This window comes from Schistocerca nitens, chromosome 3 (assembly GCF_023898315.1).
Source record: "Schistocerca nitens isolate TAMUIC-IGC-003100 chromosome 3, iqSchNite1.1, whole genome shotgun sequence".
NCBI lineage: Eukaryota > Metazoa > Arthropoda > Insecta > Orthoptera > Acrididae > Schistocerca > Schistocerca nitens.
In genome coordinates this window covers 166934397-166953645 of record NC_064616.1, presented here as the reverse complement: position 1 = coordinate 166953645, position 19249 = coordinate 166934397, and the positions used below count along the sequence as shown (strand labels likewise).

At 41.4% G+C, this 19249-nt stretch overlaps 1 protein-coding gene across 6 annotated transcripts in view; it reads left to right on the top strand.

The window, feature by feature from the left end:
* LOC126248106 (uncharacterized) overlaps positions 1-19249 on the top strand; it is a 241024-nt gene that overhangs the window by 164037 nt on the left and 57738 nt on the right. The window contains exon 1 of one of the 6 annotated variants that reach the window (XM_049948783.1): positions 10128-10239. The exons of 1 other annotated variant lie outside the window; for it this stretch is intronic. The gene's annotated coding sequence lies outside the window, so the exon portion shown is untranslated. Of the gene's footprint in view, positions 1-10127; positions 10240-10374; positions 10394-19249 lie in introns of those variants that run through there. 4 more of the 6 variants (XR_007545415.1, XM_049948782.1, XM_049948785.1 and 1 more) reach the window with 4 other exon arrangements.

Below are 19249 nucleotides of genomic sequence, written 5' to 3'. Positions count from 1 at the left end.
TTGTTGCTATGCACTTTGGCATTATTTTGGAATTGGGATGGTTTATTAATAACGAATTACGTAAGTGAGTATATGTATTATGAAGGTACTGTGAATATCCTTAGTTCCTTAAATAAATGTCTACCAGGTGATATGGGTAGGAAAGCAGTGAATGAAAACAGGCATAGTAGGCTAATTTACTGATACGTTTATCACAAAAATTAGCAATAACCTTGATAGTATAATTAGCGGAACTCAAATGTTTCAGCAGATCATCAATGTGTTTCTTCCAATTCAATTTCTCATTAATGGACACACCCAGAAGTTTTGAATATTCTGCCTTAGCAACAGACTTCTGCTCAAAGTCTCTATTTAACAATGGTGTTATGCCATTTACGTTACAGACCTGTATAGACTGTGTTTTCTCAAAATTTAGTGAGTGTCCATTTGCAGAGAACCACTTAACAGTTTTGTGAAAGACATTATTTACATTTTCCTCTACTAATTCTTGTTTGTTGGCTGTAATTACTATACTTGTGTCATCATCAAGAAAAATTGGCTCTGCATCTTCATGAATGTAGAGTGGCAAGTCACTGATATATGTTAAGAACAATAAGGGACCCAAGACAGAATCCTGTGGGACACTGTTCTTGATAACCTCGCAGTTAGAGGCCTCTGCTGCTATTTTCAGACTATCTATACTGTTAATTTCAACCTATATTCTTCCAGTTAAACATGAATTAAACCATTTTTGCACTGTCCCACTCATACCACAATATTCAAACTTATCTAGAAGAATTTCATGATTCACACAGTCAAAAGTCTTTGAGAGATTACAAAAAATCCCAGTGGGTGGTGTTCGGTTATTCAGTGCATTTAATATTTGATCTGTGAAAGCATATATAGCATTTTTTGTCGAAAAGCCTTTCTGAAAACCAAACTGACATTTTGTTAGTACTTCATTTTTCCAAGTACATGAAGCAACTCTTGAATACATAACTTTTTCAAAAATTTGGATAAAACTTTCAGAAGTGGGACTGGGCGGTAGTTGTTAGCATAAGACCTATCCCCCTTTTTATGCAATGGTTTAACAATAGCATATTTCAATCTATCTGGAGAAATGTCCTCTTTCAGTGAGCTACTACATATTTTGTATATGGCTGCGAATCCTACTTATTTGTTGGGAACAAGCTTTTAGTACTCTGTTGGAAATGCCATCAATTCCATGCGAGCTTTTACTTTTGACTGAATTTATTATTTTCCTAATTTTAGTAGGAGAGGTGGGTTGAATTTCATTTTTATCAAGTTGCATAAGTATTGCCTATTCCATGTACAGCCTTGTATTTTCTAATGAACAACTGGATCCTATTTTCTCTACAATACTTAAATTTAACGAACATTTTATTGAGTTTGACAGAAATACAGTTTTACTGCGCTCTCAGTTGCCCTGTTTCCCTTTTAACAATGTTCCAAATTGTTTTAATTTTATTATCAGAGGTGCTAATCTCAGACATAATGAACATACTTCCAGATATTTTAATAACTTTTCGAAATACAGTGCTGTAGTTTTTATAACGTTTGACGGTTTCGGGACTATGTGATGTTCAGACAGGCATAGTGCATCTATTCAAAGCTCAGTTTCTAAATCTTCTAAACAAACAACAAGCTCAGCTACTTCAATTATTAATCCCCTGATATTCTGAGACAATATGCTAATATTATTTTTCACTGTACTTTTATGAGAGTCTTGTGATATTTTAACATCCCTAGTACAGTACCTGCCTGTCTGAGCTTCTCATTAAACTTATATTCAATGGTGAATCATTGGGCACTGATCCTAGCCTAAAAAGTCGCACTCCCACGAGTTTCACTGCGACCCCCCGCCCCCCCCCCCCCCCCCACCCTTAAAGATTTTGCTTTTGCTATCATTCCGGCCAATTTACACTATTGACCTTCCTGAAAGAGCTGTTCAATTGGCGCCGATTATACCGCATGAAAGCACGATCCAAGCCAACATTTGTATGGTTCCTTGTAGATGCTGTTATTGCTAGGTGACACTCAGTATTGTAGCCCTGATCCGTATCAGTACTGTTTTCTGCTCCACCCACTATCACAACATCTTACTTTGTAAAACCCTTGCACAATGGTCCTACATCCTCTAGCACTTGGCTAAGACATGCACTGGGCTTGAAAAAACTTATGACCTGGTACCTGTCGCCTAATTTTTCCCGCAAGATCTGGTCCACACTTTTTCCATGGTTACTACCTAACAACAATATACTATTAACATGAATAATCTCTATCTATCCGCATTTATCTTCATTAATAATGGAACCAGCAACCGAAAAATTATTTTGGATTTCTGCAGTCATTTCTGTTATAGAAAAGACACTGAGTATTACTGCGCCACGTCAGTCCACTTGTACTAAATGTGTCTGCAATAAGGTGAAACGATTTAGAACAATCAACAGGAAAGAACGATTTGAAAAAGATTTGAACTCCGCTCCTTTGCGGATGCGAGTCGGGTGTCTTAACGCGTGCGTCACCACACGTAGTGCTTCTATTAAAACATCCATAGTAATTCCCTAGGCGTAATTCTAGGAATACATTACTCCACCTGCATTCATCACAATGACTGAGTGACTGATATTCTACGATCCCTGCACCAGTCTGTAATCTTATCATAGAGAAGATACTCATACACAGCTGCCGTGATTCTATTTTGATCAGCTCGAATAGCTTAATATGCAGTATCATAATTGGCGAGACAATAATGTGATCTAGTCCATATTAAATCTCCGCGTGCTCGGGTAACAACCTTTGGTCTTATCAAAGGCCTGAGAGTCTAGTGCCTAGACGGTTTTCCGCTCTTATCTAGGCAATCGCCGATCTGATCTCACATCTTGGTCGCTGAAACACGCACGCACACACACACACACACACACACACACACACATACGCACACACACTCATGCATACACACACAACAGTTAAACAACGAATAGACACTGTAAAAAGTTCACACGATTCACAGATCGATGGCGCATGAGTCCTTCCTTCCTTGGCGTAACTGCCGATTGCGGAGATAGGAGAGGCATCCAGCAGCAGAAATACAGTAATTACAGCGTAGGTGGGTGATTAAATTATCCATTACTGACGTTGGAAAATGCAGATGATTCGCGTGATGCTATTTTCTCTACATGCATGTAAGCAAACAGCAATTTACGACTGCAGTTTCGTTACTAGAGTATTGCTGTATAGTATGGAAAATAAGGTCCGTTCGCAACTTCACAAGTTAATACATAACAGAAAGGAATTTCACACGGAAAAGTTAACAGCAAAACTTACAACAGATAAGCTACGACGCTAAGAACTAAGAACTTATGCACACTGAAGTCTCAGATACGGTGTATGAGTCTATTTTTTGATCCTGAGCCCTATTTTAAATTGTATTACAAAGACTCTTTAAAGAAAATAACTTGCCTAGGTATTTGTAATACCTATCCTGTATCGCTTAGTTCACGACACTGGCTGCAGTGATTCCACCGTTGCGGAGAATAAATAGTGCACTAAATTTATTGCTGTTTGGAGGGAACAAAGAGGAAACAAAACAGGACTGTTACTGAGCCATCATACTTCATCAGTTACTTAAAATATACCCTGTTTTTCTTGTTGCTTCCAAGGGACTATCATAATCTTATACTTGGCTAATTTCTGCTTTTCAGTTATCTATCTCATTTCCGTTTTTCTTTTGCGGCCACACACCCTATAACTTATAATCTGAGTTTCTCAACAGTAAGTTACAATGGTGAATGAGAATAATTTATACGGTCTGCATGTGTATCGCGTAATCATTTTGCCTCTGCAATTCTTCTTTAAAGTTGTAATGTTTGTGTAGCGAAGATCTTCGACAATTATGGAAACAGTCCATCATTAGTTTAAGAGTAACAGAAACCTGCCTAACAATCTCTGAAACTGAGCGGCGTCTTAGGCATCGGTCGTGAGACTTTATTCAATAACAGATTATTCTTAGCATAGCACACTTTGTTCTAGAGATTATCGTAGTATGTTTCTTATGTCCTTTATACCGCGCGAGATTGACCTTGTTTACTAACCAGCTTCCAGAGGTTAAAACTCTCCTGCATCTCAATGCCTATCATTAAAAAAGTAGGTAATATTACTGTTCTAAATCTTAAAATAAACTTAAACTGATTTATTGAGTGAGTCATAAGTGAGGATAAATATTCCTAGGACCACACGCTGATTGGTACAAATTGTCAAGAACCGACATCTTTCACCTAAATTTAACGTTCAGAGATTAAAGAAAAAAGTTAACCATTTATCGAGACCATGATGACCTTCAAGATCTGGATATGTTATCCCCCCACAGATACGTCACACGACACAACGAAGTCCCGATCTGCTTCAGCCAACGCTAAGAAGTTTCGGGAGAAAGAATTCATCTCACTGTAGAGTACGAACAGTCGTTTAAGAATTAGTGAAGCACACCTTGCCGACAGTGGCAGAGTGTACAGTTCTGTTTCCTAAGGCTGCTGTTTGTGACGCACGCGCTGTCTAGTCTACTCAAACCACAGACATTCTCAGGACTTTCAAGGCTAATGTCCGTAATGACCCTTTTCTGCGGAAGAAGAAGCGGAACCACGTGAACAAGACTTATTGCGAGTCTTTCTGAGTATATGTCACAAAGCATGTACTCAAAGGCCAAAAGTAGTACCCTACAGTTATTCTAACGATTTCCACTGCCGTATCGATCACCTTCCTAATTAGAATTTCAAATAGGGAATATATAATAGTGACGTAAGGCTACCACTGAACTTACCTGCCTTTCCACGGCAGTGTACAAACCGAGAGCCAAACGCAACTTGTGCATACGACATCACTACACTCGATTCCGTCCGCTGGTAAAAGGTCCCTGTAGTTAGGTCTGTTTCATGCTGTTTCGTAGGCCAACTAGTTGACCCGTGGTCAGTCACCGGAATCGGTTAACTATACGTAGGCGGAAATGACTGAAGGAAACTGCAGTAGTATCATTTACTCGCTTTCATATGCACTGCCTGCAGAACTGTGTTCACCAACGCAACGCTAAGTGAAATACAACGTGATCACACTTCGATTTTATATTGCGCAAATTTTGTTGCTGTTGAAGCTGAACTCTCGTACCGGGTCGAATTCGTTATTGGCCGTTGGTACGGTAAGCCCGTGAATGTGTAACTTACCTCGCTGGAATTAGCTCCACAGGCAGCCAGGACATAAGGCCATCCACGTGGGCAACTTAGTGAAAAGTATCCTGTGTTGAACATAGCACGTAAATTCTAGTATTCCTTGCCATTTTCGAAATTCTTAGTCTTCATATTACTTTATTCGACGACCAGTTAGCTGAGGGATTTTGCAGTTTATAGTTGTGAGGGCGTGTTACTATTATAATTCTTAATTCAATTACATGACACATTTACTTCTCAAATTTTCAGACGATTCTTTTAAAATACTGTATTTCTATGGACTGCAATTTCTTGGAAGTTATGCAAAAGACGTGTTCTACGCACTATGAACAAATTATTGTTATTATTATCATTGTTATTATTATTATATTAAAATATTTCATATATTTTAATGCTGTTATTATAACGTAGTAGGGGAAAGAAACGGAAAGATGCCTAAAAAATAAGTCCGGATAACAGAGCAACAAACATGGGACCCTATTGCGATGCAAAAGGCAACTGAAGCTGTGAAGAATGATAACATGCCTATTTCAGCAGCAGCAAAACAATTAAATATTCAACGTAATACGCTAAAACGAAGAGTCCTAGGGAAAAACAGAGATGCAGTTGGCAGTAAAAAGATTATGGGCACCTAAGGTCAGTGTTCAGTGAAGAACACGAGCAAGAAAACCTCAATTACATTTTTGAAATGGAAAAGCGATTTTATGGAATTACAGTGAATGACGTGCGGCGATTAGAAGTCCAGTTGCCAGAATGTAACAAAATACCACATCGTTTCAACAAAGAGTCTGAAATGGAAGGCAAAGACTTGGTGGCGTTTTCAGACAACGGCATACTATTAGTCTTAGGAAGCCAGAATCCGCTTCTATGGCTAGAGCACAAGCGTTTAACAAGGTGAACGTAGACGAGTTTTTTGATATCCCTAAAACATTGCAAGATAAATGATCCTGCTTATCGTACTTAGAATGTAGATGAAACAGGTCTTCTGACAGTTCAGTCTAAGAACAGCAAAATCCCTAGTTAATCGTTGATTTCGGTATTTACATCATTAGGAATAATTAATGCTTCTCATTTGTTGACCTTCTTGTGCCAACAATGTATTGAAACACGTTTCTTTCTCATTTGTAATTATAATCAATGGTGAAATAAAAAATATAAGCTTACACATTTTTGAACTAAATAGTCTATTTGGGAGTGGTGGCAAACGACTGATCACTTTACCCCACTAGGTGGGGAAAATGGCTACTATGTACGCATTTAGAAAAACGTTTATATATCCTGTAAAATATACTTACACGTTAGTTATCAATATTTGGTGTGATACCTCATAGTAAGTAGATTCGAGATGTATATGCCACAAGCTTTTGTTAACGGACATCATAACATGAAAATTCATTTTCACTTAGAGTAGCCACTTTACCCCAACTTCCCCTATTATCTGTCCGAGAAGATGAGACGAACACAAAAATTTAGTCGACATGAAGGCAACAAATATTAGACTGAGACTTATTGGAAGAGTAGAAGAAACTATAATTCACCCACGAAAGAGATCGCTTACAAAACCTTCATTCGACTACGAGGGTGTGATGAAAAGTAAGGCCTCCAATTTCTTTGTGTGAGGAGTCTAACAGCTTTTTAAATATAACAAACGTTATTAACACTCTACATTTTTATTCTTCATGTTTACATATTTGTTTCCCAGCATATTCATTCTGGCGACGAACACATTTCTCCTAACTGGACACCAATTTGTTGATACCGTCACTGTAGAACATTTGACATTGTTGACAAGGCCATAACCTCACATGAGCTTGAATCGCTGCATCACTATCGAAGTGAAGGTCTCGGAGGTGTTCTTTAAGTTTTGGAAACAGTTGAAAATCGGATGGGGCCAAGTCGGGACCTTATGGAGGATGGTCGATGGCAGTGAACTCAAGGCGTCCGATTGGTGCAGATGTCGCAGCGATCATGTGTGGTCTGGCACTGTGATGCTGAAGGAGAAGGTGCTTCATGTGTGGATGAACTCTTCGAATTCGAAACTCAATTACAACGCGCTGTTGCTCACGCACCGACATACACAGAAGGGCCAAAGAAACTGGTGCATCTGCCTAATATCGTGTAAGGCCCCCACGGGAGGGTGGAGATCCCTTCTGAACAGCACGTTGCAAGGTGTCCCAGATATGCTCAATAATGTTCACGCCTGGGGAGTTTGGTGGCCAACGGAAGTGTTTAAACTCAGAAGAGTGCTTCTGGAGCCATTCTGTAGCAATTCTGGACGTGTGGGTTGTCGCATTGTCCTGCTAGAACTGCCCAAGTCCGTCGGAATGCACAATGGACATGAACGGATGCAGGTGATCAGACAGGATGCTTACGTTCGTGTCACCTGTCAGAGTCATATCTAGACGTATCAGGGGTCCCATATCACTTCAACTGCACACGCCCCACACCATTATAGAGCCTCCACCAGCTTGAACAGTCCACTGCTGACATGCATGGTCCATGGATTCATAAGATTGTCTCCATACCCGCACACGTTCACCCGCTCGATACAATTTGAAACGAGACTCGTCCGACCAGGCAACATGTTTCCAGTCATCAACAGTCCAATGTCGGTGTTGACGGGCCCAGACGACGCGTAAAGCTTTATGTCGTGCAGTCTTCAAAGGTAGACGAGTGGGCCTTCATCTCCAAAAGCCATATTAATGATGTTTCGTTGAGTGGTTCGCACGCTGATACTTGTCGATGGCCCAGGGTTGAAATCTGCAGCAATTTGTGGAAGGGTCACGTTGAACGATTCTCTTCAGTCGTCGTTGGTCCCGTTCTTGCAGGATCTTCTTCCGGCCGCAGCGACGACGGGGATTTGATATTTTACCAGATTCCTGATTTTCACGGTACACTCGTAAAATGGTGGTACGAGAAAATCCCCACTTCATCGCTACCTCAGACATGCTGTGTCCCATCTCTCTTTCGCCGCCTATAATACAACGTTCAAACTCGCTTAAATCTTAGTAACCTGCCATTGTAGCAGCAGTAACCGATCTAACGATTGCGCCAGACGCTTGTTGTCTTATATAGGCTTTCCCGACCGCAGCGCCGTATTCTCACTGTTTACATATCTCTGTATTTAAATACGCAGGCCTGTACCAGTTTGTTTGGCACTTCAGTGTATGTTTTTTTATATCCCAAAGATGATCTGAGTTTGACCGAAATGGCTAATCACAATCAAAATAAAGTGAACAGCTGTGTATTATATAATACTGTTCCCAAAATTCATGAAAGCTATCCAACACTACTCACATAAAATGTTTCTTACACTGCTGGCCATTAAAATTGCTACACCACGAAAATGACGTGCAACAGATGCGAAATTTAACCGACAGGAAGAGGATGCTGTGATATGCAAATGATTAGCTTTTCAGAGCATTCACACAAGGTTGGCACCAGAGGCGACACCTACAACGTGCTAACATGAGGAAAGTTTCCAACCGATTTCTCATACACAAGCAGCAGTTGACCGGCGTTGCCTGGTGAAACGTTGTTGTAATGCCTCGTGTAAGGAGGAGAAATGCGTACCATCACGTTTCCGACTTTGATAAAGGTCGGATTGTAGCCTATCGCGATTGCGGTTTATCGCGACATTGGTGCTCGTGTTGGTCGAGATCCAATCACTGTTAGCAGAATATAGAATCGGTGGGTTCAGGAGGGTAATACGGAGCGCCATGCTGAATCCCAACGGTCTCGTATCACGAGCAGTCGAGATGACAGACATGGCTATAACGGATCGTGCAGCCACGTCTCGATCCCTGAGTCAACAGATGGGGACGTTTGCAAGACAACAACCATCTGCACGAACAGTTCGATGACGTCTGCAGTAGGATGGACTATAAGCTCGGAGACCATGGCTGCGGTTACTCTTGACGCTGCATCACAGACAGGAGCGCCTGCGATGGTGTACCCAACGACGAACCTGGGTGCACGAATGGCAAAACAGTGGACTTCACATTTCAGATGTGTTACGACCCGTGGCTCTACCCTTCATTCGATCCCTGCGAAACCCTACATTCCAGCAGGATAATGCACGACCGCATGTTGCAGGTCCTGTACGGGCCTTTCTGGATACAGAAAATGTTCGACTGCTGCCATGGCCAGCAGATTCTCCAGATCTCTCACCAGTTGAAAACGTCTGGTCAATGGTGGCCGAGCAACCGGCTCGTCACAGTACGCCAGTCACTACTCTTGATGAACTGTGGTATCGTGTTGAAGCTGCACGGGCAGCTGTACCTGTACACGCCATCCAAGCTCTGTTTGACTCAATGCCCAGGCGTATCAAGGCCGTTATTACGGCCAGAGGTGGTTGTTCTGGGTACTGATTTCTCAGGATCTATGCACCCAAATTGCGTGAAAATGTAATCACATGTCAGTTCTAGTATAATATATTTGTCCAATGAATACCTGTTTATCATCTGCATTTCTTCTTGGTGTAGCAATTTTAATAGCCAGTAGTGTAAAAATATTACTTCCTTCAACATGATCAAGCCGATACAGTTCAGTAAACTAGGGCTTATACAGAAGAATGCCGACAGTTTTTCTTCCCGCGTATTAAGAGGAGAACCATAGACACAGTCAGCTGACTAAATCTCTGTTTATCATATAAGTAACTCCGTTGTGTTGACGCAGCGTTTCGGGGCGTTTCCCGCGCGTCGTCTTCTGGTAATCGAAACGTTTCATCAAATTTAGTGAGAGTCTGCTAAGCGATTTACGACTGACGATGGTAGTTCCCTGGGCGCGGCTGGTATGGTCCCGCGAGAAGAGGAGCGCTGGTCATCCGGTGTGCGGACACACCGGTAGCTGGTAGACTCCTGAGGCCGCAGCAAGGCGCCAGCCTTGACTCTGTTTCGCGCAAGGTGACGAGAGTAAGATGGCGTCCCGCTATATAACGCAGTGGAGGACGTCGCCGGCGCAGTCTTGTGGTCGCAGTGATCCCGCGTCTTGCAGCGCGCCCCCTTCAGCCTTCAACACGGTGAGTCCACCTCTGGCGCTCATTCACTTCCCTCCTGTCGATTCGTCACTGGCGCGAGTACCCTTCTCGGCTCATTGTTGACTGATTGTTGCGCTGTCAATATACAACGAGAAGTAACGCCAAGTGTATAACGCTAAGGACATAAGCGCTTGCTGTAAGTGGCAAACTCATAAGCTTGTATCTTATTAGGTAGAATTTCACCTCTTCAGGCGAACCTAGTTGCACTTATCAGCCAACTTACGAGGCTTTTAAAATAAAGTTTCGAGTTTAGCAGTGTCTTTCACCAGGGCGCTGCGAACGTTATATACAATGTGGTACTATTGTACAGATTCGTGCCTCTTTTTACGGAAATTTGATGGTTTTTGTGAAGTTGATTACCATACTTGAAGGGCTATTTACAGTTCTGGAGTTAGAGTATTTTCATATTTCGTTTGTTTCCTAATTGCAGTATCAGTGTACTTATTGTACTATTAGATAACTCACTAGTAAAATAACGTCATCCTGAGGTGCTCTTTTTCGTCAACCGTAATACATTTCGTTACAGTGAACACACATCCGTTAAACAGAGCTGCAAGGACCATAACTATAGATAGCGAAAAAATTATTTGCTATCCAATCTAATTGTTATATTTCATAAGCAATTGAAGAAATCTAATTGAAGTTATCGGCTAATTAAAAAGGCAAATATTTTTTTGTATAACTAATACAAGTAATTTTTTATTTATCGATCTGTAGGGTAAATATGACTTTTTTTTTCAAGTGAAACAAGTTTCTTCTCTTTCAACGACACTGAGTGTGGCGTGGAAAGAATACTACAATGATATAACTTCCATCAGTCTTGCCGGCCGTTGTGGCCGTGCGGTTCTAGGCGCTTCAGTCTGGAACCGCGTGACCGCTACGGTCGCAGGTTCGAATCCTGCCTCGGGCATGGATGTGTGTTATGTCCTTAGGTTAGTTAGGTTTAACTAGTTCTAAGTTCTAGGGGACGGATGACCTCAGAAGTTAAGTCCCATAGTGCTCAGAGGCATTTCAAGCATTTTTCCCATCAGTCTTCACAATGAAACACTTCGCAAAACAGCCGGAAAGTGTGTAATTTTAAGGCATAAGTCTACCAATATAGCGCTATGTAAACATAATTTAACAGGGCTGCACCGGCGTACTTCTGCCTCGTTAGCAGTACATTTTTTATGGTTTTTTACGATAAGTTTCAGTACGAATGTTGACGTGAGCTTTAATCATTGTGCTCGTATTTTCACGCGCTATGGAAAGTCGTTAAAAATACCTCGTTCCTTTAAACCACAAAGCTGCTTCTGCACTGGATGAGTAGAAGAAACTTTTTCACTATTAGGCGATCAGAAAAATTCTTACCTCTTACGGTATATTGCGAATTAGAAGTATAGGGAGTGTTAAAAATGGCTCACGGTATAGTATGAGGATGTTTGTTCTCAGTTGTCTCCAGAGCTCTTCATTGCAATAAAGCAGGAAACATTTTGCTGCAAAACCTTCGTCCTACGGATGAAGTTTCACTTTTCTCGAAATAACATCAACTTCAAGACATTATGAAGGTCGGTCGCCTGGTATTCAGTATCGGCCTGGGCTTCAAGTTGCAATGAATTTGAAGAACTGACGTTGTCGCACATAATACTCAATATCTATGTTACAGCATTGCGCTGCTGAGGCTTAGTAGTAACTGCTGAGAAATCTATGCTATATGGAATTAGATAAATACATTTGTTTACAACGACGTCTCAGAAATAGTTTCGCTTAGGAGCTGCTCCTCCACGGTCTGACAGCCCAAGAGCTGAAGCTGTGACAACAGTGAACTTCTGTTTTTAATTTTCCGCCTCTTGCTGGAGGGGAAAATTACTCCATCGGCTGTGGTTGGCAAGCGATGTAGTTACGAGTGAAAGCTCACCGTCTCTCAAGCGTAATTAATAGCTTCATCAACAATCATTTTCGAAATTGCTTACCCACTCAAAGAGGGTGCGCATGATTTCCGGTTCCCGGGAGACTAAGAGAAGCAATAGGTTTAAAATACTGAAACGCTGTAGCGGGTGCACAGCGGGACCAATGCTTGGTAGCTCGTGGCGCGGGCAGCGTACACTTTGCGCAAGGCCCACTCTTGGTCAACTCGTAGGCAATGGAGCGTAACTTCTACCTCCGAGACGAAACTTTCAACCAATTTATGGAGCAGCGTGTTGCAAAATGAGGGCACCGTAACAGAATCACGACTGTCTCATATTCTCTGCTCCACAACATATAATTGTGGCACGGAATGCTTACAGCACTCGACAGTGACAGTATTATGGGACAATTTACGAGCATAAGATGAAAGGTTCTCGGCCTGGTATGGAAAGACTTCATTTTTAACCAAAAACACATTTATTTGTTTTACTATTCACTTTCACGCCAATGTACCTAGACTAAAGTGCTTTCAGCAAGTAGATTCTATCCGTAAAGTGCGATCCCGAAAAGTTCGCAAATCATCTGTTTCCGATGCTATAACATCTTCACCCAGTTGGGCCTGAACCCTTGCTTGGTATTAGTCATTTATTGTTTTACTCTTTGCAAGTAATTCTATGAATAGAATTCCTTTCGCATCCAAAAACATTCTGTTCTTTTCGGCAGATTATACCATTTCACCTTTGTTGTGGAAAAATTAGTTTTCACATTTGCTTTTGTTTAGCATACGATGCAAAGTCATGTCATATTCCGTTCTTCGTGGTTTTTTTTTTCTGATATGGCAATGAGCTTATTTATTTCGTACACCTTTAGTAGCTGATTGTCTAACACTACATTGTACAGATTTTCAGAGATGTCATATGTCGTTACACGTGGATATTCACCCACAGAAACACAATCACGTATGCCCTACGCATTTCTTAGTTGCTGAAAACGAAGCAACGGACTCATGTTGGGATAATTTCCGTTGAAGATAAAACGACCAAAAGAAATAGTTTTCCGACAGCGTAGTATTCCAGTCATCCGTTTGAGCGAAACACACTCATTACGATTGCTATAAAAACAATATGAACAAAGTACTTTCACACATCAGTATGAAACATGACTTTCATTACTGAGCTGTATGCACCACCGTAATATGGTATTATTTGTATTATCAACGCCATCTCCGTAGTGGCTAAAAGCATTTCACTTTGTCCGTATATTCCACTTGTTTGCGAAGTGAAGGATCCCGGCATTGTAGGTAGTCCCGTGCAACTGGTTTTCTGATATGGTCAAACTATATGTCAAACGAAACCCTAGATTTATAACCGAGTGAGACGACTGAATGCTTAAAACACTCGGCTTACATTGGGTATAAAACTCCGTTCACTGATCCTGATTTAGGAGTTCTATGTTTTCTCTAGGTCACTTGGAGCGAATGGTGAGATGGTTCCTTCCATAAGGCCAATGTGTGAGTTCGTCTGGATGCTCTCGCTGCTGACAGAACGTCAAACTCTGACGCAATTTCCTTGCTATAATTTATGAAGAATACTTTTTGTTATCTCTCTATCTTTAACGTTACTAAATTGTGCCAGTAACATAAGTTCCGTCTGAGGCTACTTACCAAATTATCGGTTGGTCCTTGAGGAAATTGCCGAACAGTGGCGAGACAGCAAATACAATTACGTTTCGCCCTCTACCATACAGTTGAATTCAGTAATAAAATCCGTGACACCGCAGAAAACACGAATTATATGATAATGTGATGTTAAAGATTAGAATGTGACTGAAGTTACTAAACACGCTTTTCCGAAGTTTCTTTTCAAAAGAAGACAAAGTGGATATTCCAAAATTCGAACGAAGAACAACAACCAACATGAGATTTCTAGAAGGCTTTTGACACTGTTCCACACAAGCGACTTCTAATCAAATTGCGACTGGATTCGAGGTTTCCTGTCAGACACGTCACAGTTTGTAGTAATTGGCGGTAAGTCATCGAGTGAATCAGAGGCAACATATAGCGTTCCCAAAGCAAGTGTTATAGGCCCTCTGCTCTTCCTGGTCTACATAAACGATTAGGAGACAATCTGAGCAGCCCTCTTAGATTGTTTGCAGATGATGCTGTCATTTACCGTCTTGTAAAGTCATCAGAGTACCAAAACCAAATGCAAAACGATTTAAACAAGATGTCTGCATGATGCGAAAGGTGGCAGTTAACTTTAAAAAATTAAGTGTTGAGTCATTCACATAAGTACGAAAAGGAATCCGCTAAATTTCGGTTGGGTGATAAATCACACAAATCTAAAGGCTGTGAATTCAACTAAATACTTAGGGATTACAGTTACAAATAACTAAACTGGAACCATTACATAAATAATGTTGTGGGGAAAGCGGACCAAGACTACGATTTATTTTGAGAACACTTAGAAGACCCAACAGATGTACTAAAGAATCTGCCTACGCTACGCTTGTCCGTCCTCTTATGGAGTGTTACAGCGCGTTGTGCGATCCGTATCAGATAGGATAGACAGAGGCCACCGAAAAATTTCAAAGAAGGCCACCTCGTTTTGTATTGTCGCAAAATAGGGGAGAGAGTGCCACGGATATGATACCGAATTGGGATGCCGATCATTAAATCAAATGCCTGTTTCGTAGCGGCAGTATCATCTCGTGAAATTTCAATAACCAACTTTCTCCTCCGAATGCGAAAATATTTCGCTGGCCCTCATCTTCCTAGATTAGCCATTGTAATAAGATAATACAAATCAGAGCTTTCACGGAAAGATTTAAGTGTTCGTTTTGCTCAGGCCCTTTTGGAGAGTGGAACGGTAGAGAAATAGCTTGAAGATGGTTCGATGAATCCTCTGCCAGGCACTTAACTGCGAATTGCAGAGTCGTCATATAGATGCAGATAACACAATATAATTTTTCTCTTAATAGGCGATGACACAAAATTTTCTGATTACTCATCCTCTGTAGCATCTCTTCTTGACAACTAATTTGTTGACGAAGAACCAAATGTTTTGAAACGCGAATGTAGCTGCAAATCAAAGACTGCTTTTATGTATGAGCGATATATATCTCTCTCTCCTGCTTTTGTGTTAAAATGATTAATTAGGAAATGGAAACTCGTAAACTGGCCTACCTTAGGGAGAGGATATTGATAGATACCAGTACGCTCATTGCAAGTAGAGCAGTAGCGCGTGGTAGCCGCGCGGTCTCAGGCGCCTTGCCACGGTTCGCGCGGCCCCCCTCGTCGGAGGTTCGAGTCCTCCCTCGGGCATGGGTGTGTGTGTGTTGTCCTTAATGTAAGTTAGATTAAGTAGTGTGTAAGACTAGGGACCCATGACCTCAGCAGTTTGGTCCCATAGGAACTTACCACAAATTTCCAATTGCAAGTAGAGCGATTATTTAACAGACGTTATCCTCGGCGCTAAGGCTTTCAGAACTATCACAGGAACAATGATAATTCTAACAGTGGAATAAGTCCATTTGTTCCAGTGTCTTGGTAGAAAGATTTATTTATGACAGAACAGGTATTAAGCCTATACTTGAACATTTTCACTAGTTTTCCGTTGTGCAGGTTTCGATGGCCGCGTTTACAGGCTAATCCCGTCTTCCAAACAGTAGTCACACTGGCAAATTTTAGTTTACGTAACCGCGCGGGAAATCCGTTCACTTACCGTTACCACTGCTCTGCAGGGCCGGTCTACAAGCTGGTCGGCATTGAGCGGAATGTTCTTGTTTTTTTGTGCTGCTACTACTGGTTTCGTTGTCCGTCTCACTGGACGGCGAATACCAGCCGTGCTTTTTACTTTACGTTTCCTCCGGAATCTAGGAGACTGAGACCATGATCTAAATGTAAACAACAGCAAGACATGTTCAGCATAAGAGTCAACCTGAACATTATTTGAGTTTAGTTTTTTCGTGCATTTAGACACCCTATTACATTTTAAACGCTGTTTCTAGAGCACGAGCTAATACGTTCAAATGGTTCAAATGGCTCTGAGCACTATGGGACTCAACTGCTGTGGTCATCAGTCCCCTAGAACTTAGAACTACTTAAACCTAACTAACCTAAGGACATCACACACACCCATGCCCGAGGCAGGATTCGAACCTGCGACCGTAGCAGCAGCGCGGCTCCGGACTGGAGCGCCTAGAACCGCACTGCCACCGCGGCCAGCAGCTAATAAGTATCTAATTATTAGAGATATTAAGGAGAATAGATTTTTCATTGCGGAATAGTGTAGTGTCTTTCCAGAATCTTATCTTGCTCGGAAGAGTCGACAAACATACTTATCGTATAATGCATGCCATCTTCTCTCCAAAACAAGTGGTGGTGGAGGTCAGTATGTTTTTGGTACTAGTAACGACTACTTTCTGCTCTGGTTTCAACAAATCTGGAAATGGATCACCAATGACATCTACCGAAGAATCACAGAATCGGAAAACTGCTGAAAGTGTAGATCAGTGTTGATAGACGCGGAATCCTCTTGAAAACTTCTCAAAATAAACCGAGATTGAAACCTCAGAGTTACAGGAAACTTACCTCTCTCCACTTACCATTTCTCTTGTTGCTCTCCTTCTAACTCTGTTCCGTTTGGCTGTATGTCTAGTAACGTTCAACAGCACGCGGGACCTCATAACTGTGCATTTCTCTGGTGAAATGTTTCTGTGAGATAGATGCTTTAGAATAGTACCTAAACCCATGACACACTGGAGGTATATCTCCATACTGATTTTTACGTGTATACACTAATACTCATGGCGTATAATGTGACTGATTTATTGATCTTTTGAATGATTCCGACTACCTTGAGCTACTGATTTATCCACGCACTGTATACCCAGACAAATTTCTTTACTGTAAAATAAGACGTAAAATAAGACAGAAATAAGGATTTTTTTCGGAGCAAAGAAGCAATCTCATACTGTTGGATATCGAAATTCCTGAGCTATCCATCTGTTAAAATTACAAGATTTGGATTTACATGACATAAATGTAACGATATAGATGATGGGGAAGTACTTCCGCTAATAATAAAATTACTGTTTTATAATGTGGTCGCGAAAGTTAAACTCGAGATGAATGTAGGATTGCTGTAGTTTCGTCCATCTGTCGCTGACACTAGAAACACAACTTAATTTTTCTCTTCACAATATTCCAACTGTGCAACACACATAACGTTTTGGATACGCTGTAAATCAACCTTCACTTTAACTGGATATAATATTTTTAATTCCTTTCAGCATCCTTGCGTAAGACTAACATAAATCATATGAAAGCTAAGTGAAGGTTTAGATCCTGACAATGTAAATGTATAATAGTGAGGGAGTCTTATGGGCCTGGAAAACATACTCTGGACCAGTGCTCTTTGATCCCTACTTAACAATAACAGGAATAAAAATTAGAAACGCATAGTCGCATTAATTAGTTATTTTAAACTAGAGACAGTGAGATATGGCATCCCGCACAGTAGGACTCACCTCTTTACAACAATTTGCTTGAAACACTCTTCCGAGGATGATGCAGTTACTCACCAAAATTTTATGCAACTACAACATAATTACTAACGTCTGGATTTGTATTATACCGTCAGTTCCGGCCGAATATCGGGCAGTGCTTTTACCGTACTAATAGTATACTTACATAAGTAACAATCAAAATGGTCACTACTTCTTTGTTCCTTTTCATTTGTTACAGTGTTCATGCAACCAAAATTATTGTTGAAACTCAGTTATGAATCTGAAGTTGAACATTTCAGGATGTACTTAAACACGAAATTAGAAGTAAATTTTTGTCTACTGTTCCCCAGTTTCACATCCAGTAAAGTCTTTGTTTCGTAGCCCTCCTCTCATATGTTCCACAAGAGAGAAACTGTATCCCGAAATGTCAACTATGGAGCGATTTTCATTTAACGGTCTGTTACCGCCATTCTCGACACTTTTCTGTCTTTATGTTTCTAGACTCTTCCACCGTCTTTCAGAAAACTTTCTAAATTTAATTTTCTGACTTTTCCCTTTTAGGGTTGACAACAAAGCCATTAACAGCGTACTATCACCGTCCCATTTTATTCAGTAATGGAGACAGTAATAATCTACGACGCTAGTGAAGCATTCGTACTTGGAAAAATGCACGAACCCCGCGGAATAACCAAGCCAAGCGGATTTAAATATGCCTCCTCTCGATTATGATTGCAGAATTTTACCAATACGACCCTACTTGTTGTCCCATAAAGTAAATCTTCTTTTCCCGTTTTTCCTCCTCTGGTGTTTAGTCAGGACGAGAACATCACTAAAAATAACCAATATGCTCTTGCGGCGGACGCTTCAAGAAAGGTGTTGAACTTCGCTAACATCCTTCGAAGTTGTCAGAGCCCACGTTGCAAAAGGAGTCAAGAGACAAACTAATTCCTCCAACGTGAACTCACCGGATAAAGTATTATCAACCTCCTTAAAAGAACACTGAAACAGTACCAGGCGATCATGAGACTGGCGGCTAAGTCATGGAAGTGAATTAGTATGTACACTGCTCAGCCAGAACATTATTACCACCAACCTACTATCGATATAAAAATGTCCAAGCGATAGCAGCGTCACCTGGCGAGGAATGACTGCTACTCATACAGCTGTATGGTGCATGCAGTATCAGTGAGTGTGCTGTCCGTGTGTAGAATGGGGAAGGCGTGCGTTCGATCTGAGTTTGCTCGAGGGCAGATTGTAATGGCCCGGAGTCTCGGCACGAGCATTTCGGAAATTGCACGACTTGTCGGGTGTTCGAGGAGTGGCGAGTGAGTGTCTTCAACACGTGGCGTAACCAAGGAGAAACCGCGTCCAGACGTCGTGGGGTTGGGCGGCCACCCCTCAATACAGATGTGGGACGTCCTAGACTGGTAAAACAGGACAAGCGGCGAGCTGCGGCGGAACTAACATCAGACTTTAATGCTGGGCGGAGTACAAGTGTGTCTGAACGCACAGTGCACCGAACACTACTAACGATGGGCCTCCGCAGCCGACGATCCATGCACGTGCCAATGATAACACCACCACATCGGCAACTACG